At 41.2% G+C, this 20906-nt stretch overlaps 1 long non-coding RNA gene across 1 annotated transcript in view; it reads left to right on the top strand.

Moving 5' to 3' along the window:
• Positions 1-2314: 2314 nt before the first annotated feature.
• The window catches only part of LOC309634109, a 334079-nt gene continuing 315487 nt past the window's right edge, over positions 2315-20906 (top strand). Inside the window, exon 1 of the long non-coding RNA XR_014247860.1 lies at positions 2315-20906. This exon is cut by the window's right edge and continues 13269 nt beyond it. This is a non-coding gene — a long non-coding RNA (uncharacterized lncRNA).

Raw genomic sequence — 20906 nt, 5'->3', positions numbered from 1 at the left:
AGTGAAAGAGGAGGCAGGATAAACTGGGTGAAGAGAAGAAACGGAAAGATGCATCATGAGGTGGCAGTGGCGGGGGGAACTTGGGGCCACTATGGGTTTCAGAGGAGGAGACTTGAAGACTTCGTTGAATGCATCTTGCTGCTCCATTCCAGGGCTTCAGCAACTGGAGGTCCAAATTCTAGCCATTCAGCAAAAATATCTTCTCTGACATGGAATTGCCATTGTAAACAGGGCTGCATAGTAAAAGAAAGCCTTGCACTAGTAGCGAAGGCAAAGGAAAATCCTTAAATATGTTTCGATGCTGAGAGGCAAGAGCCCATGGAGGGAAGGTTGTTGAAGACACAAGAAGAAGGGCTTTGGATTCAAACAGGCTTAGAGTCTGTCTCCAGCTTTACCACTCACATGACATTTACACTCTCTGAGCTGTTGTTTATTCATCTGTCAATGGGTATAATAGTTGCTTCTACCTCTTAGGTCTGTTGTGAAGATTAAAGGGAATATTGCATGCAAAGCACTTAGCACTGTGGCTAACTAAGAACTGAATAAATATTAGCTCATATTATGATTATCATTATAGTGGATGGAATAAGGACTCTGTGTAATAAAAATAGCACCTTGTCTGTGTGCAATGGCACATAGCAGGTGCCCATTACCCACTTGTTATTATTAGCAACATCATTGTTATTAGGACTGTAATTATCATTAACTAGTCACGGTATTTGGATTCTATTCCCCATTCAACCTTGTGACCTTAGAAAAGTCATTTCACCACTTTGAGCCTTGCTTTCCCCATATGTGAGATGGAATAGTTGGACTAAATTAGTGGTTCCTGAAAATGGACAGATAGATCTGTGCTAGGTCAGAACACAGTTTTCTCTGGGCCATGTTGGAACTGGCTCTATAAAGCTGCTAACTCTCCTTTACTCTGAGATCAAGTTTTTTCTTACATTTTTACTGTTACTAATTTATTTCATGAACTGATGATGGTAGATTGTAGCCTTTAAAAAAAATTGGTATTTGGCAAAATACTATGTTGGAGACTATATGAATGTCTACCTCCTTTCTTTTTAAAAATACATTTTCATTCTACTACTCTTTGAAATAGAGAATTTGGGGAATTATCCCTGCCACGATGACCTCTAAGATACTTCCCAACACTATCCACTTAGAGCAGAGACCTTAGAGAAACTTGCTGATGGTGAAGTACAGAAATAGGTGATGGAGAAGAGATTCAGCCTGCGGTGTCAGGCCCATGGTAAGAGCCTCAGACGGAAACAAAAGAGGAAGAAAGCTCTGAAAAGGGGGCCAGAAACACTTGCTCTTTCTTTCAGTAAATGTTTAGAGATCACTATTGCCCAGACACCATGCAAGGTCCTGGATGTGAAATGGTCAGTGTAATAGGTTGAATGGTGGCCCCCAAGAATATGGCCATGCCTGGGACTGAGAAAGTTCGTACCAAGGGTCGGGGGCTGCTACGGTAAATACCTAAAATGCAGAAGGGGCTTTGCCTCTAGGTATAGGACGGAGGCTATAGAAAAAGCCTACAATGCCGGGAATGCACTGTTAGGGGTGATTCTCGTGAGGGCTCAGAAGAGGAGAGCTATAGAGAAAGCCTTAGTCTTCATAGGGAATACCCAAATAATCCTGATAGAAAGCTGGTAAAAATATGAATGGTCAAGGACATTCTGATGATGTCTCAGATGGCAATGAGGAGCATGTTATTGGAAACTGAAGAAAAGGTGGCAAAGAGCTTTGCTGAACTGTACTCATGTCCTAGTGTTGTGTGGAAGATACCACTGTGAGCAATGAAATTGGCTATCTGGCTGAAGAAATTTCTAAGCAAAGTGTTAAAGGAGCACCCTGGCTTTTCTTGAATCCTTAGAGTAAAAATGAGAGAAGGGAGAAATCATTTGAAGGTAGGTTTGTCAAAAGGGAAACAGAAGTTGAAAAGTTGGAATATTCTCAGCCTATCCATATTGGAAAAAACAAGAAAACATGTTCAAGAGAGAACAAAGGTGTGACTAAACAGCTTTTTGACTATATCTGTCAGCCATCTGAACAGAAGCCAGGGCCCCGGAGGAGGGGCCACAGCTGCTCAGTGCTGCCTTACCTCGCCGCTGGGCTCCTCCTCACTTTCTAGTTCCGCACCCCTTGGCTGCATCAGCTCCTGCTCCCGTGGGCCCTGTGCAGTGCTGGTGTGGTGGCCAGCTCTTCCAAAGGCACAGGTGCTAAGCCCTGGTGGAATCAGCGTGGTGCCTCCTTTGCAGGCACGTAGGGCACAAGAGCTGTGGAGGTGGTGCCAGGCAGAGAACCCACGGTTAGAACAAGGCCGAGTAGAGCCATGGGAATGGGCTGTCCCAGGACCCCAGCCCAGGAGAGCTGCAGCACAGGCCGTGGCCAGCAGAGCCCTCGGACAGGCCTCCCAAAGCCATAGAAGGCAGAACCCCCGACTGCTGTGGGCCTTAAGGTTTGGGGCTTAGTAGGTACCTGTTACCCCTTTCTTCTTTTCCACCTCTCCCTTTCGGCCTGGGCATTTCTATGCTATGCCTGTCCCACCATTGGATCTTGGAAGTACATAGCTCGTTTGATTTCACAGGTTCACAGCTAGAGAGAAATTTGCCTTGGAACGGATGAGTCTCACTCATGGCTGATTTAGATGATACTTTAGACAGATGAGACTTTGGATTTAGACTTTTGAGTTGATGCTGGAATGAGTTCAGTCTTTGGGGGTTGTTGAGAGGGAATGAATATGTTCTGCATGTGAAAAGGATATGAATATTGGAGGCCAGGGGTGGAATGCTGTGGTCTGAATGTGTCCCCCCAGAATTCTTATGTTGAAATCCTAACCCCCAAATATGATGGTATTAAGAGGTGGGACCTTTGAGAGATGCTTACATCATGAGGATGGAGCTTTTATGCATGGGATTAGTGTTTCTGTAAGAGACCCCACAGAGCTCCCTTACTCCTTCTAACATATGAGGACACAGCAAGAAGCTGTGAGCTATGAACAAGGACAAGGGGCCTCACCAAAAGGCAACGATGCTGGTGCCTTGATTTTGGACTTCCCAGCCTCTAGCACTGTGAAAAATAAAGTTCTGTGGTTTATAAACTACCCAGTCTATGGTATTCTGTTACAGCAGCCCCAGCGGACTAAGACATGGGGCCAGAACCATTTGTTCTTTCTTTTAACAAATATTTATGGATCCCTTACGACAGCCCAGGTATCGTGCAAGGCACTGGATGTAAAAATGCTCAGTGTACTTGGGTGAATGGTGACACCCCCCCAAAAAATATGTATGTCCTAATGCCTGGAACCTATGAATATTATTTTATATGAAAAAAGACTAAATAAGTTAAAGAAAATGGTAATTAAGTAATTAAGTTAAGGATGTTGAGATGAGACCATCCTGGATTATGTGGGGATGGGGGGGGGATGGTGGCTGAATCCAAGGACAAGGGTCCTTATGAGTGACAGAAGAGGAAACACAAGCACAGAGGAAGGAGGCAAGAGGAGGAGGCAACGTGACCCCGGAAGCAGAGATCAGAGGAACACAGCCCCAAATCAAGGAACACCTGGAGCCGACAGAAGCTGGAATCGGCAGGGAACCGATTCTCCCCTCCTGGGATATTTGGAGGGGACTCAGCTCTGCCCACACCTTGATTTCAAACGTCTGGCCTCCAGAGCTGTGAGAGAGTAAATTTCTGTTGTTTTAAGTCCCCCAGTTTGTGGTAATTGGTTATAACAGCCGCAAGAAACTTGAAATAGTCAATAACATGGATATAATACCTTGCCTTTGTGGTGCTTAGAGAGAGAAAGAGAATTAAAGAAGCATTGCAATAAAGAGGGACCACAGTGATGAGCAATAGATTAGAAGAACACAGGCGCTCTGGGACTCCTGATCTGCCAAGAACAAGCTACTTAGATGAAGGATCTGGGAAGCTTCTGTACTGCAGGCTGAGCAGGAGCAGAGGATGCCCCCTATCTTCCCCCTCTTGCCCCTGTGCATTTAAAGCCTGGGGGTGGGGGGCACACTCTATATTCCTGAATCCCTGCTCCTCCAGCTGGAAGGTGTGCAGGTTGGCGCTGCCTGGTCTCTCGGCCTACACTCTGAATCTGCCGTTCAGGATTGACGGAGCAGACCCCTGCAAGTGATACCAAACCCTGGAAATGCTGCCAAATGTGTGTGAGACAGCCCCCATAGGTCCCAGCAGCCTGGACCGCCGCCGGTCAGAGGGCACGTCTGCCTTCTGCCAGTTCCAGCACACGCTGATTGTGCGCCACTCTGTTAATTAGGACGCCCCTTGGCATTTATGAGACTGAGACAGAAATCAACAGACTAAGAGCTAGTCCCAGCTTCAATTTCATGGAGTTCGTCAATTCAAACTCAGAAAAAACCACTGGTATAAAGATAGATTCCATTAACTTTGGTGCGGGTGCCTAGGTAAGAGAGAAGGAGGGGCCTCATTGTGCCATTTCTACATTGTCCGGCACTGCAATTTTTCTCCTTTTAAAGCATTCTTCTTACGGACGTATGCAAGCATTGACAAACTAGACAGGAAGCCTGGGGAATATGAATACGTGTAAATACCAAGTCAGACATTTTTTAAGAATGTCATTTATCCTAAAGTGTGTAAGAATTACTTTAAAGCCATTAGTGTCTGGTTTCTCTAAAGGTAGAGACACATTTTAAAAACACACTTTTCCTATCAGACTTCAAAAATATTAAAGGCAGATTCTTTTTTCAACAATGAAGAAACAAAAAAATATTGCTTTTGACCTGAAAAACCATAACATCTGCCTATAAGCTTTTCATCAGGATCTCAAACACCACACCTTGAGGTGTTCAGCTGTAGATTTATTCTGATTAAAAATTTCAAGGAAAAACTTGTGATGTTGACTTGAATACTGTACGTTCTATATTTAGGGCTAAGCGAACCTTGAACAGCATTTATTGTTTGACTTCAGATTATTGCAGATTTTGACATGTTTCTTTTATGTTCCTTTTGCCATCCTTGGAACCCGAGTCAAAAGAGTGATCTTTTCTTCTTTCTTTCTTCCACCCATCCTCGAATTGTGTGCCAAGCATCTGTGCACTGCAGTGCTCCCCATAAAGCACTGTGGAAGACATAAAACAAGGATAAAATATTAAATGAAGTGTCCAGTGTCAAAGCTTTTAAGCGAATCATGAAAATCTGCCAGCCTTTAAGAGCAAACTTGTCTTTACAAATGAATAATTTAAAATAAGAAAGACAATCATCACCATGATCAAGAGGGATTTATCCCAGGGATGCAAGGATTCTTCAATATATGCAAAGCAATCAATGTGATACACCATATTAACAAATTGAAGAATAAAAATCATATGATCATCTCAATAGATGCAGAAAAAGCTTTTGACAAAATTCAACACCCATTTATGATAAAAACTCTCCAGAAAGTGGGCATAGAGAGAACCTACCTCAACATAATAAAGGCCCTATATGACAAACCCACAGCCAACATCGTTCTCAGTGGTGAACAACTGAAACCATTTCCCCTAAGATCAGGAACAAGACAAGGTTTCCCACTCTCACCACTATTATTCAACATAGTTTTGGAAGTCCTAGACGTGGCAATCAGAAAAGAAAAAGAAATAAAAGGAATACAAATTGGAAAAGAAGAAGTAAAACTGTCATTGTTTGCAGATGACATGATACTATACATAGAGAATCCTAAAGATGCCACCAGAAAACTACTAGAGCTGATCAATGAATTTGGTAAAGTTGCAGGATACAAAATTAATGCACAGAAATCTCTTGCATTCCTACACACTAACAACGAAAGATCAGAAAGAGAAATTAAGGAAATAATCCCATTCACCATTGCAACAAAAAGAATAAAATACCTAGGAATAAACCTACCTAATGAAGTAAAAGACCTGTACTCAGAAAACTATAAGACACTGATGAAAGAAATCAAAGATGACACAAACAGATGGAGAGATATACCATGTTCTTGGATTGGAAGAATCAATATTGTGAAAATGACTATACTACCCAAAGCAATCTACAGATTCAATGCAATCCCTATCAAATTACCAGTGACATTTTTACAGAACTAGAACAAAAAGTCTTAAAATTTGTATGGAGACACAAAAGACCCCGAAGAGCCAAAGCAGTCATGACAGAAAAAAATGGAGCTGGAGGAATCAGATTCCCTAACTTCAGACTATACTACACAGCTACAGTAATCAAGCCAATATGGTACTGGCACAAAAATAGAAATATAGATCAATGGAACAGGATAGAAAACCCAGAGATAAACCCACGCACCTTTGGTCAACTAATCTATGACAAAGGAGGCAAGGATACACAATGGAGAAAAGACAGTCTCTTCAATAAGTGGTGCTGGGAAAACTGGACAGCTACATGTAAAAGGATGAAATTAGAACACTCCCTAACACCATACACAAAAATAAACTCAAAATGGATTAGAAACCTAAATGTAAGACTGGACATTATAAAACTCTTAGAGGAAAATATAGGAAGAACACTTTTTGAAATAAATCACAGCAAGATCTGTTTTGATCCACCTCCTAGAGTAATGGAAATAAAAACAAAAATAAACAAACGGGACCTAATGAAACTTAAAAGCTTTTGCAAAGCAAAGGAAACTACAAACAAGACGAAAAGACAACCCTCAGAATGGGAGAAAATATTTGCAAATGAATCAATGGACAAAGGATTAATCTCCAAAATATATAAACAGCTCATGCAGCTCAATATTAAAAAAACAAAAAACCCAATCAAAAAATGGGCAGAAGTCCTAAATAGACATTTCTCCAAAGAAGACATACAGATGGCCAAGAAGCACATGAAAAGTTGCTCAACATCACTAATTATTAGAGAAATGCAAATCAGAACTACAATGACGTATCACCTCACACCAGTTAGAATGGGCATCATCAGAAAATCTACAAACAACAAATGCTGGAGAGGGTGTGGAGAAAAGGGAACCCTCTTGCAGTGTTGGTGGGAATGTAAATTGATACAGCCACTATGGAGGTTCCTTAAAAAACTAAAAATAAAATTACCAAATGACCCAGCAATCCCACTACTGGGCATATACCCAGAGAAAACCATAATTCAAAAAGACACATGCACCCCAATGTTCATTGCAGCACTATTTACAATAGCCATGTCATAGAAGCAACCTAAATGCCCATCGACAGACAAATGGATAAAGAAGATGTGGTACATATATACAATGGAATATTACTCAGCCATAAAAAGGAATGAAATTGGGTCATTTGTTGAGACGTGGATGGATCTAGAGACTGTGATACAGAGTGGAGTAAGTCAGAAAGAGAAAAACAACTATCGTATATTAACACATATATGTGGAACCTAGAAAAATGGTACAGATCAACTGGTTTGCAGGGCAGAAATAGAGACACAGATGTAGAGAACAAATGTATGGACACCAAGGGGGGAAAGCGGGGGGGGGGGGGTGGTGGTGTGATGAATTGGGAGATTGGGATTGACATGTATACACTGATGTGTATAAAATGGATGACTAATAAGAACGTGCTGTATATAAAAAAATAAATAAAATAAAATTCAAAAACAAGTTAAAAATAAAATAAAAGCAGTGCTTACTTGGAAAAAAAAAAAAAAAGACAGTCATGGTAACTCCATTTGCATTTTATTTCCAGCAGTTTGCACAGAATTCCATCATCTCCTGGTGCTTCCCTTCCCATATATTTCAGAGAAAGTTGATAGCAGTTCTGGACCTACGTCTTGCCCTATGAAGACTTACTGGGAACTACTTTTACCAGCTTTACAAGATTTGCTCTTTGCATGTTCTCAGAAATTACCATCTGTTGGCAATTGATTCTAATCATGGATGGGAAAATGGATTTGGAGGGAAGAGAACACTTGCTGGAACGATATTTCTCCAGATTGTGGAAACTGGTCTGATCTGAAGTTTCAGACACTTGCCTGATATGACATAACATCTCTCTCCCCACCCAGCTCTGTCTTTTCTGTGAGAAGAATGCGAAGAAAGAAATTTCTCAGAAGACTCCCCACCATCAATTTTATAGTTGAAATATAGGAAGGATTTTGATTCATGGCACCAAGAATGGGGAAAGGGAGAAAGCCATAGAGAGTGGACAGGAAATGAACAAGAGAGAAAAGGAGAGAAAGAAAAACATTGCCCAGACACTGTGTGTTCTCAGCCTCTGTCCCAATGACATATTTGCTCATTCATTTGAACATGTACCTGGAATTAATATTAGTTCCTGAAGACCAAGGGAAAGATCCCTGGATGGTTTCAGTCATTTATTTCACCTTTCCCATGGTTTCACTTGTAGAATAAATAGAAAATAACTTTCAGACCAAGCAATGCGTTGGAGGTGACAATTCTGTGATGTCTGTAAATCTAATCCTACTCACCACTCTGAGAAACACTACTCTGTCAGCAAGGAACCTTGAGATGATAACTGAAGGACACTTCCATTGCTGTGTGGGTGCACTGAAGCATTTGAAAGTATGTGACATGCAACATGATCATGGAAATAAGGACAAATTATAATTACCTTAATACAAGTTTGATGGTCCCATATAAAAGAATACCTGAGGTTTAAATGATTCATCCACGGGAAACACTTAGAACAGACTCTGGCACCTATAAGTGTTTCATATTATTAGCTCTCATTATTATTACCTAGGCTTTCTCTTCTGGCCGAAAATGCTCTTTTGCTTTAGAAACTGCATGTTTATAAGTATTAGAAGAAATTGGAAAAACAAGTTGAATTTAAAAGGAATTTGAATGGTCAAATGGTCCCGGGAGACAAAAATGAGTTTTGTCTTCCCCATATTAGAAATGGAAGTTTGCATATGCTCTAATTTTATTTCTAATCCATACTCAGAAAAATAAATATTAACTTAGAGGTATGGTGAGAAGGGTATAGGATCTGGAGTCAGACTGCCACGTTCTTTGTGACTGGAATAATTATTTTAGGTGTAATCCTCAGTAGCATTATCTCTGTAATGGGAAAAATTGTCCTTGCAGTTTGGGGCAAGACAACATGAAACCAAATGTGAAAACTGGGTATGGTTTTAAGATGTATTCAGTTTTAATCTGTTATGATATAAGCATGTTGTCTTCTGGGGGATACAAAAAAAAATTATTGAATCATCTAGGAAAGTAGCTATCAAGACCTTGACTTATCATTCTAGCTCTCTCTAGAATCATCAGTAAGGTCTTTGATCCATTGGTTGACCTTTCCCTGAGATAAGGGTCTTCCCTCTATAGCTTCTCTCCTCTTTCCTCCTCCATGGAAGGCCCTGGGAATACAAACATGCACCGGATGGAATTCCTGCTCTGCTGGGTGCTAGAGAATCTGGTCCCATACTGGAACATTCTGTTCTGGGAATGTGCAAAGAGACATTGGAGGATAAGGGAGGAAGTCGCTGAGGCTGTCTGGAGCAGTCCAGGAAGGCAGCGGGGAGGGGGTTCCACTGGAGCAGGACCACCAGGAATGAATAAAATTTCTCCCAGCTTTGAAGGTGTCTGCAGGGGAAGATCATTGCTGGCTAAAGGCATAATGGATATCGCATAAATTTCAGACCCACACGCACCTATTTCTTAACAGTATTATTAGGCAAAAAACATTTGTTTAGATGAAAAGCCATGTATCATAATTAACTAGACACTTCACTTCCAATACTAATGATAGTATTTATTGCTTGCTATATACCAGATTCTGTCCTATCTATTTTATATGTTTCAACTCAAACCTCATACAGTCTTGAGGACACAACAATTATTATGCCCATTTGACAGATGGGAAAACTGAAGCACAGAGATGTTAAGATACTTGCCAAAGATTACACATTTAGTAAGTAGAAAATTGGGCGTTTGCTCCAAGACAGTCTGGCTCTGGATTCTAGGCTGGAATCCACTGCACTCTTACTGCTTCTATAGCAACAATCTGGAAGTTGAAATATCAAGACATTATTTCCGACTCTTTAAAATACTATTTACACTACAAACCAGTTGAGGTGATTTTCTAAAAACAGGACTTTGCAGTTTTGCAGTCATTGCCAAAGCATGTAAAATGTGAGTTTGGGGGATTTACTAAGAATTTGAAAATTGTTTTCAGATTTCTGTGTAGAATTCCATGGGAATAGGAGAAGTAATTCTGGTTCATTATTGTCTTTGGCATTGCGTCCATCCGAAATAGGGAGGATACTGAACTAACTCCTTCACCCTGACCTCAGTTAGCCATTTAATCAATCAATCAATCATCAATGGCCCATGTCACAAAAGGCAATATGGTTGAATTTACAGTAAAAATTCACATTAATGAAATCAGAGGGAAGTTTATTTTGAAAATCAGAGGGAAATAATTTCCTCCATTCAGAGTGACCCATTGTTCTCTCTGGTGAGAGCTTTTGGACTCTCTTCTCCATTGAGAGCTGAAGATTCTGGTTTGGCTGTTGTGACATTCAGGTTGTCACGGTAAAATGATGATGATGATGATGATGATGATGATGATGATGATGATGATGATGATGATGATATGACTTCCTGGCTCTGGCTTTATGTTTGCTGCAGCCCCGGGGAGGCGCTTACTGCCCCGAGCAGTGTTCGGCCGGCTGCCGCCTTTCTGCAGGTGCCCGGGACTGTGCACCCTGAAATTCCAGCATCTGTGCATTCTCTGGGGAGTCACTTCTCTTCCTCTTTCCCTCATTCTCCCCCTTACCTTCCTTTCTTGTCCCCTCTCTTCCCTTTCACACATCCCACCTCACATGCTAATGGCCTTGATTTCGAATACCTGCTCAGACAGGCCCAGCCTCCCAAAAAGAAAACCCGCCATGACCTTGGCGGCGTCTTAGGTGGCACTCTGAGCTGTGCCGGGGACACTCAGAATCTACAGCAGCTCTTGTCTCTTGATGAGAGCCCGGAGCCAAGGCTTCCAGGAGGAGCCACGCTTGTCAGCTGTCAGTCAGGAGGGAACCTGTCCCTCCCAGGCACTGCCTCTGCCACAGGGGGGTGACCAGCCTGTAAAAATGAAATAGACTTCAGTGGGATGCCAGAAATTCATTTTCTCCCTCAGATGCTTTCATCTCACTCATTTCACTGTGTTTACAGGCCGACAGGTTTCCTGAGGGCAGCCATGATTTAGATTTACAGTTCCCCAGGCAGTCTGATTCTGAGGAGAAGTTATAACACCTGTAATGTATTACTGTCTCGTAGAGGAGCAAAGCATGTCAGGGGCTGCGGAGGCTGGCTACCCCAGTAACTGCAGGCTCTCTCTGCACTGTAGCACCGACAAAGGCAGGCTGGGCTGAACGGCCTCAGCCTCTCTCATTTTCTGTCTGCACATAAGCACACAACACACTCAGGCTCTTAGAGACTTGGCGATGGTGATGGGGGAGGGGCGGTAACTTCAATGTGTCATTAAAAGAGTCTGCATAGCCACTCCCCAGACAGTGGACAGGACAGAGAGAGTTCAGATATTAGGCCCAGAAACGACTGGATTTGCAGGGGAAGAAACCATAAGACAATCTGGTTGGGATCCGGAGAGGGGATTGCTGTTAGCAAAAACAGAAGCTCCCTACAAAGGCTTGTCTCTCTTGTTGATTCCTTTCACTTAAAATTGGGTGCATCTTGGCTAAGAAAAGTAGAACTGGCATTAGGTGAGTCCGGAGGGGGGCTGTCAAATGGGGGCACAGTAGGGGAGGGCTAGGTGACTATCCCCTGCCCTGGTTGTTCTCAGATAGGAATTCAGCTCCCTTGAGGATCTGGATATTTGCCACTCAGCTGGGTACCCACTTAGGTAGCAAAACCACAAGAAAGTCACTTTCTGAAGTGGAAAGGAGGTGATGGGCATTTGAAATGTTGAGCCAGGTTGGTTGTCCAGTTTGCCTCTAGCACCGGCTCTGGGACGTGGAGATCCACAGGCTTCATTGTCCTTCCTCACAGTGCCCTGTCCTTGAACTTGAAGATCCTGTCTGAGTTCAGTTCACTATTCCTCTTGTGTCTGTGTTGCCCTGGCTTCCCTAAGGGTGGAAGATACATGGAGACGCTCATCTGCTTCTGCACCTCCTCGAGTGTGGGAGGGGCCCCTGAGCTGCAATGAGCTGTTCCTGGCAGCGTTTATGAGGACCAGGTGGCTAAAGGTGTATATAGTTACATGTGGTTATTAATAATAAAAATTTATGTACCATTGGGAGACTGTTACTCAAAACCCAAAGATCATCTCAAATCCTGAAAGAACATGATGGGCTCTAACGTTAATGTTTTCCTCGCTCCCTCAGCTGACGCTAATGTTTAGGCGGCGCCTACAGTTGTAAGCTCCATACATAATGTTTAAATTGTTACTAGATTTATTGTTAGACATGATCTGGGATACTGAAAGAAAAAAATCAAGTTTTCTTGAAATTTTAACATTTCAGTCAAGGTTGTTAGATGTGTTTAAGATGTGGAGCCATTGGGAAGGACTGACCAAAAGCTTGGGGATCTCAAAGGGAAATTTGATCTTAAGGTGAAGCCAAAGACTAAATGTCTGGGTGAGCAACGGAGAGGGTCTAGCACTCTAGTGGACTCAGCAAAACCTGTTTCCTTTGCCTTCTGGAAACACATTTCCTGGCTTCCCTTGCAGTTAAGTAGAGCCATATGATTATATTCTGGCCAAATTCCAGATCTGGTCCCATGACCTGAACAGACTCTCTTTCCCCTTCTGCTGGATGGGTGCAGAGGAGAATGAGGTCCTAAAGCATGTGGAGTCTCACAGGACACAAGGAACCTGGTTCCTAAATGACAGCATGGAGCAGAGACCTCGATGTGCGCTTTTCCCCACCCCACCCCTTAACATATACTCCCATTCCATCCCATGTTGGACTTTGACATGGGTAAGAAAGAAAGTCTTATCATGTCAAACAACTGAGATTTGGGGGTCTATATGTTTTATATGATGAAATCACTGGTTTTTCATACGGTTAAAAACAGCAGAGGATCTTCATCTCTTGATAAATGTCAACCATCCCTTGTTGGTTGGTTGGTCATACCTCCCCCATCCCTTGTTGCTAATGTATTTTTTCTTTCTCTATCACCAATATTCTCTTTGACTGAGCAAGTTCACCTTGCCAAAGAAGACAGGAAAGATTGCCAATTTGGATAAATACCCCGGAAGGACATGCCGATTTGCAAACAGTAACACAAAGAAAGTGTTGAAAGTAAGATTATATTAGACAGGATTTTGCTTCCATTCCATCCAGTTTAGAACATTAATAATCTTAAGGAGAGCAGCTCCTCTCTTCTTATGTACTATAAATAAATAAATAAATAAATTTAATTTAATGACTTGAAAGATATTAGAGCATACTAATAATAGCTTACATTTGTAGTTGGCTTAATATGGGCCAATCATTGTGCTAAGCACTTTATGTGAATTATTTCCTTAAGACAAAGAAACTGAGTCCTGGGAAGTCACGTAACTTGCTTAAGTTTACATAGCTAGGAAACAGCAAATCTAGGAATCCAGTAACCCAAGACAGCCTGACTCCAAAGTCCATGCTCTTAAATACCATACTTTCTTTAATAAAAGAACAAGAAATGTCAAGTCATCCTTAAGATGAGTGGTGCGTTCTGACCATCTATAGTGAAAAAACAGATCCATATTTCTAGACCAAAAAATCCACTTTAATTTGCTTTTCGTAACAAAGGCCTTTGAAATGGCAGGTGCATTATGGCCACTCTGTTTAGGACTTCTGACTAGTAGGCTGCCTAATCAGTTCTGAATTCTCACTGTTGATTTTCCTTCCCCATGGACATGTTGCTTGGGATTTATGTGATTTTTCTGCACTGTGTTCTAGTGTGGCCAGATCCACCTTACCTGACCCTGTTCTCCAAGGAGTACCCAGGCCTGCTTCCTGTGATGAGAGCAAACCTAGGGTGAAAAAGGCATTCAGAGAGAGAAGCTGGCCAAGTTCCTTAAAGATTCAGCTTTGATTTTCATTTTTCCACAAGACGTTACTGCCATGGTAGCACTCTAGCATGGCTTGGGACAGCTACAGCAGAATTTCTTGCTGTTCCTATATTAAGAATGTGTTCTCAGAAACAGCTGGTGTGTTACAAATGCAACTGAGTGCCTTAGGAAGTGAAATGATTGGAATCCCACTCCTAAGCACAGAGGCTGTCGATATTTGAGAGCTGGTAAATGGCAGGAAGGGGTGCAGTGGGGACCAGAGGGGGTTGAGTGGGAGAGAGCCAAGCTCCATGTGTCTGCTGGCTTTGTGAACCTGTCTTTCACCTAACCATGACCGTGGAGAACTGTTGTGGGAAGTAGTTAGTTTATACTGGTAAATCAGTTCTCAGATCTTCACGGTAAGATGTTGGCTGAGGACAATGGTTTATGACAGTCTTCATGGACAAGCATGGATGGCATATGTGTAGCTGTGAGCAGTCATTCTTCATTTCTTCTGAGATAAAATGACCAAATTAGGGAAGGAAGACTTTTTGTTTAATTAGATATTAGGAAAATGCCCCAATATTAAGGGACATATTAGCAGTTAAGGATTCATAAACTTTTAAGAATAATCACAACTAACGTTAATAGAATGATATATAGTTTGCAATTCAATTTTACATGTGTTGTCCCAGTCGATCTTTCAGAAAAGTTAAGTGGGAGGGACAAATGTTACTGTTATCATCCCCATTTTAAAGATGGGGAAACTGAGATCAAAGAGGTTAAGCGACTTGCCCAGCCTACCTACCTAAGAAGTGATGTTGCATTCATTACCTCTCTGACCTCCCTCCTTGAGTATCAACTTTTGGCCTCTAGGACAGTGTATCCCTGGTTCTTCATTTACCATCTTGATCATTCTTTTTCAGTTTTATTTCTTGGATGTTTTTTTCTGTATTCCTTGAGGTACTGACATTCCAGATCTTCATTTGCCCTTTCCCTTTTCTCCCTTTTTTGGTAAACTCTCATTAGGAAAACTCATCCACCCCCACTGGAAGGAAACAAAAGATCTGTTTGTTCAACATTCGCTTCAACCTCTTACTATTTTATCTTCCCATATAGTAAAAGCTGGAAAGCTAAAAATTACACTTCCCAGACTCCCTTGCAGCTAGGTTTCAGGGTACGGAATAAGTTCTGCCAGTTAGAAAACATGTAAGATATTTTAACATCTTTAATGAGATATGATTCACATGCCATACAATTCAGCCATTTGAAGTGTATAATTTGATGGCTTTTAGCACATTCACAGAGTCGTGCAACCACCACCATAATCAAGAAAATGTGTACTTTTCGAAAGGCAAAAGTGAGGCCAAAGCCATGTATTTGCTGCTTTTGATGATTATTGCTGGAGCGCACAATCGTGGAGGCATTTGGTTTCTCTGCAGCAGTTTTGTAGTATCCAGTCATTGGCTTCCTATATGTCAAGAGGCAGTTGCAGCAGTGGCAGTAGTGGCTTCCTGATTACTTGATTGAGCTTCCTAATTATGATGGTGATTGTAGCTTTCCCAGCACATTATTTCTGCAGCCATCTTCTGGGCATTATTCCTGGAAATCCAATTTAGAGTCTGTTCCTCCGGGCTTTCTGATGATTTTATGAACACTTAATTCCCTGTATTAATTCCTTGCTGAAAAAGTAGCAAGAGTAATTTGTTTCTTACATATGGACCACTTTGAGCCGAATTTTTATATCTTTAACTTTCAACTTTTACTCATCTTCTCTACCTTTAGGGTACCTCCTGGTCAACCTTCCCAAAAACTGAACTGATTATCCTCACTCACAAGCCAGATCATCCTGAGTCTCTTACCCCAATGAACAGCTCTATCCAACAGCTCAGTTACCAGGTCAGTAACCTTGGAGTCATCCTTAACTACGTTTCCTCCCAACTTCCCTCTCCTCCCCTACAATCAGTTAAATCAGTAATCAAATCCTACATCTGGAGGTTCTTTATCATCTCTGCTTAGACCTTCTTACTCTCTTGCTCAGATTGTTACAAAGAGTTACAGTCCTTACTCCTAACTGGACCCCTTCACACTCTCAGATCAGCCTACATGGAGACCATCCTCATCACGTCATGTTCTTTCTTAAAATCCTTCAGTAGCTCCTCTTGCCTAAAAAGTAAGATGTGAAATTTAATTCCTCCCCACAGTGTTCAAGGACCTTCCTGACTGGCCTCTGTCTAGCTTTCTAGACTCATTTTCTGCTGTTTTTTCTTTTCTCACATTTTATACTTGAGTCATATTGAACTATATACACTATGGCTTTTAACACACTTATTTTTGAGTATGCAGTTTCTTAACCTTAATTTTACTGTTGAATTCTTATTTATCCTTCAAAAATCCAACTTAGGTGTCATCTCTTTCACCTTTGGGCAATAAAGTGAAGGCTTTACTGACCAACTTCCCTAAATGCCCCGCGCACAACTCACTGTAATCAACCACTCCCTCCTCTTTTCCTCCCTTCTACTTGGTATATCCTATATTGCCTATATCTCATGTGTTGTGCTTGTCCACTAGTCTGGTACTGTGTCTTACTACCTGTGCACCCCAAGCACCTAGCACAGAGCCTGACACACAGCAGATACTCAGAATGTATTGGAAAAACTTAATTGAACTGGAACCCCTTCCCAGATCCAATCATCTTTCCAGTAAATGTTTAGAATAAAAGATGGCTAAATCAAATTTTGATATCAGTATGGGCTCCAGTGTGTATAGGATTTGAGATACCATGGTATAATCAAGAAACCACTCTTCTCTGGAAATTCCATTTGTAGATATTTACCCAAAATATTGAAAGTGGGTATCTGAACAGATATTTTACACCAGTGTTCATAACGGTACCATTCACAATAGCCAAAAGGTGGAAACGACCCAGATGCCCATTGACAGATGAATAGATAAACAAAAATGCAGTACTTTCACATAATGGATCATTATTCAGCCTTGAAAAGGAAGAAGATTCTGATACATGCTACAACATGGGTGAACCTTGAAGACACTTGCTAAGTGAAGTAAGCCAGACACAAAAGGATAAATATTGTATGACTCCACTTATACAAGGTACCTAGAGTAGTCAAATTCATAGAGACAGAAAGTAGAATAGTGGGTACCAGGGTCTGGGGGGATAGGGGAATGAGAAGTTATTATTTAATGGATATACAATTTCAATTTGGGATGATAAAATGCTCTGGAAATGAACAGTGGTTATTATATTTCACTACAATGTAAATATTCTTAATGCCACTGAACTGAACACTTGAAATGAGTAATATGGTAAATTTTATGTTATGTGTATTTTACCACAATAAAAAAAGAAAGCACGGTTCTGTTCAGGATACATGAGTTCTATTCTCACATCTTCCGTCACATAGCAATATAAAATTGAACTTGATATTCTACTTTCCTAGGGCTTAGTTTCCTTACCCATATAATGAAACATCTGAAGTAAAGGCTTGACAGTCTCTTCTAGCTATAGAATGATCTTGTTACCTACTGGAAGATTGAGTTCTATTTGCTTAAGGGTCCATGTCAGTGACCAGGCTGCAGAGATTCAACACACCTTGACACTGGAGAACTTTCACAACTTTTCTCCTGCAGACTATTGGGGGACAGCTAAGCTTCAGCAGAATGCTCCTAGTGGTAATTGACTGGAATGTGATATTTCCTTTGTGTCCATGATATATCACCAATGGAACAGAATGTCTCTTCAGGATTTGATTAACCATTAATTCATTCAGCATTTATTAAATATTTGCCATATTTCAGAGAGTCTACTAAGTGTCAGGGCTATAGATAATCAGTAAGACATGTGCGGTCCAGAGCATTCACAGTATAGTGGGAGATACCAACATATTAACAAATACTTAAAAGGATTTTGCATTAAAAAACCAAAGCAGATATTTACAAAGAACTATGGGATTTGTAAAGAATCACTTATTATTGCCTATGAGGGGTAAAACATCACAGAGAAGGTTAATTCTGAACTAGTCTTGAATGAGAAGTTCATGAAGCAGGAGCTGAGTGAGAGAACTGATTTTCCTCTGTCTTCATCTACCCACTGTGTTCATGTTGCCCCAACATGGCAGCTGGGGTATGAGAAGAATTCAGGAGAGGTGATCATATCCATGGCAGGATGGCTTCTATAAATAGCATTTTTTCTTAAAGTCGATATCTTCTGATGCATTATTATAGACACACCCTCTCTTAATATCCTTTAAAGACTCCTTTAGGCAAAGATAAAATATTATCCACAATCTGCTATTCTCTTAATAGCTTTGCCAATGTTTGCTGTTCCAATGTCAACAGTCATTATATAGCTTGCTTTCAATATGGGATTAAACCTCTTTTATTCTTGCAGTAATCAGAAAAGCAATTGGAAAGTTAGTATGCTCTTTGGAATTCCATTGCAAAAGAATGAGGTTCTGCCAGATCCTGTCGTGGAAGAAGAAAACAGATGCAAAAGCTGAAAAAAAAAGCTCCTGAAAGGGAAGTGCTGACAGGTTACACCAGTCACAAAACAGACATGCGGCACCCAAGGGTCACCAACTTGGAAGACATGCCAAAGTTGGCCAGCAGGTCCCAGCATGCAGGGGCTGGAAGGGAACTAATTAATTAAAGAGTATCAGACATGTTGTCAGAGTACAGACAGCAGAAAATAAAATGGACTTCAAATAGTTTATCCAGTAGGGGAAGAGTAAGATCATGCTGAACTCATAAAAAATTTCTTCAGAAAAAAATAAGTTCTAACACATTTTGTTCCTATCATGGTTAGAAGATAAATTGCTCTTTCAGATTCTGACAAAGATAGAGGAACCAAAGCCTTCCTTTTAAAAAAGAACGAAAAATTAACATTTATTGAGCACCTACCATGTGCCAAACACTGAGAGAAGCCTTCTGGGCGAATAAATCAACACTTGCATTTACATTGTATTCTATGTTGAGTTTTGTAGTGTTTCAGCCTCGATGCCATTTTGTTTATGTTACCTCATTTAATTCTTGTGACAGCTCATTGAAGGAGATGTTATTTTCACAGATGAAGAAGCAGGTAACAGACCTGGGTCTCAACTCTGCTTTCACAGTGCACTAGCCGTGTTACCTTTTTTTTTTTTTTAATTTTTGTTGGAGTTGATTTACAATGTTGTGTTAGTTTCAGGTGTACAGCAAAGTGGATCAGTTATGCATGTACATATATTCACTCTTTTTTAGATTCTTTTCCCATATAGGCCATTGCAGAGTGTTGAATAGAGTTCCCTGTGCTATACAGTAGGTCCTTATTAGTTATCTATTTTGTATATAGTAGCGTGTAGCTGTGTTACCTTTGAAAGTTACTACCTCACTGCATCTGGAAGTCCCCTCTTTTCCCACTATTCCATAGGGATGCCAGGCATCAGCCGTTGCAGTAAGAATGGCTTCAATGGGAACAACTAAGGAAACAGCCCGTCTGCTTTGCTGGCCTAAGCAAAATGCTGACATGCTCAACCTTTCTTTTTCTCTCTTAAAAGGTTTACTCCTCAAGGCATGAGACTTTTCAAATTCTCCTCTCCCTCCTTTCAAAAACCTGCTATCAAGTCCTGCCTTTACACCAGGGTGTAAAATTCCCAAGAATCTTTTTTGGTGGCAACTCTTTCAAGAGCATCTGTATTTTAACAGGGAACTAAGCATTGAACTAAGATCCCTAAGCAGTCATTGGCATCTGTCTGGAAACCTTAGAATCTTACCTGGGAGAGTTCTCCTGCCAGGCAGCTTTAAGGGCATGCTATTAGCATGGTATCTCCATTTGTGGCTACTGCTGGAATACAGGCTCATGGATTCATATTGTCACCAGGGAAGGTTGCTGTAGTCTGTTGTCACCACAGGCAAGTTTCTGAATCTGTCAGCAGATTTTCCTCTTCTGAACCTTTACATTTTGATGCTCTCTTGGGGCCTAAACATAAGGTTAAAAGCACTGCTCACGAGGGAGAAAGATGAAAAGAGGAAGAGCAGGTGCTTCCATGCCCACTTAAATGAGACCACTTTCCCTATTCATCATCATGTGTTGTGTCTATGGTTCGTTGAGATTCCCAGCAGGAAGGAGAGAAACCATTACTAGGTTGCCCTCCACTCCGCCCCCCCCCCAACTTTTCCTAAGCAACTCACACTCAGTCCTTTCTTTTTATTCATGACCCACTGCCAACTTATCTTACAATTGCAGAAATAAAAATAAATAAATAAAATAGCTGTCCCTGACAAGAATATTGGACACCTCTGCTTTTAGCAAAAACAAGAAAAATATAGCTTCAGGAAGTTGTTAAAGAGGGTAAGGGAGTTGGTAGCTCATGGTATCTCCTCATGCCCTAAAATCACACTAGCAAGCAGTCAACTACTCCCTTAACCTTGAGGCTATTCTTGCTTAGATTTTCAATAATAATTTCTCCCTTAACCAGGGGGTACCATTGCCACTTACTTAAATTATCTTCACAGGGTTGATGCATGCCTGCCCTCGGGTTCCTATTTGCTATATTCTTCTTCAGGAGCTTGGAAATAGAAGTTTTCATTTTGTTTCAGACCACTCTCTTGAAAGTTTTGAAAGAGCTGGGAAAAGAGAGGGACACAAGTAATATCCATTGAGCATGTATTATATAGTTGGCCTTTTGTATAAGTTCCTTTATTAAATCTCTCATAAAAATACTCTAATGTAGATCTTATGATTACCATTGTACAGTTGGGTATACCAAGTCCCATACATTGTACCGAACTTGCCCAAGGTCCCATAGTTTTGCAGGCCCAGTGATATGAGCCACCCTACCATACCGCCTCCCTGTACCATTGCCCCTGACAATCACAGTCATAGTTCTAAACTCTCGTTGTTATCTACCTAACATGAAGAAACTGGAAAGTTCTTAAGTTCCACCACAA

Source organism: Balaenoptera borealis, assembly GCF_965194805.1.
Source record: "Balaenoptera borealis genome assembly, chromosome: 8".
Classification (NCBI taxonomy): domain Eukaryota; kingdom Metazoa; phylum Chordata; class Mammalia; order Artiodactyla; family Balaenopteridae; genus Balaenoptera; species Balaenoptera borealis.
Note: the sequence above shows the minus strand (reverse complement) of the source record. Positions and strands in the feature narration are given on the sequence as shown.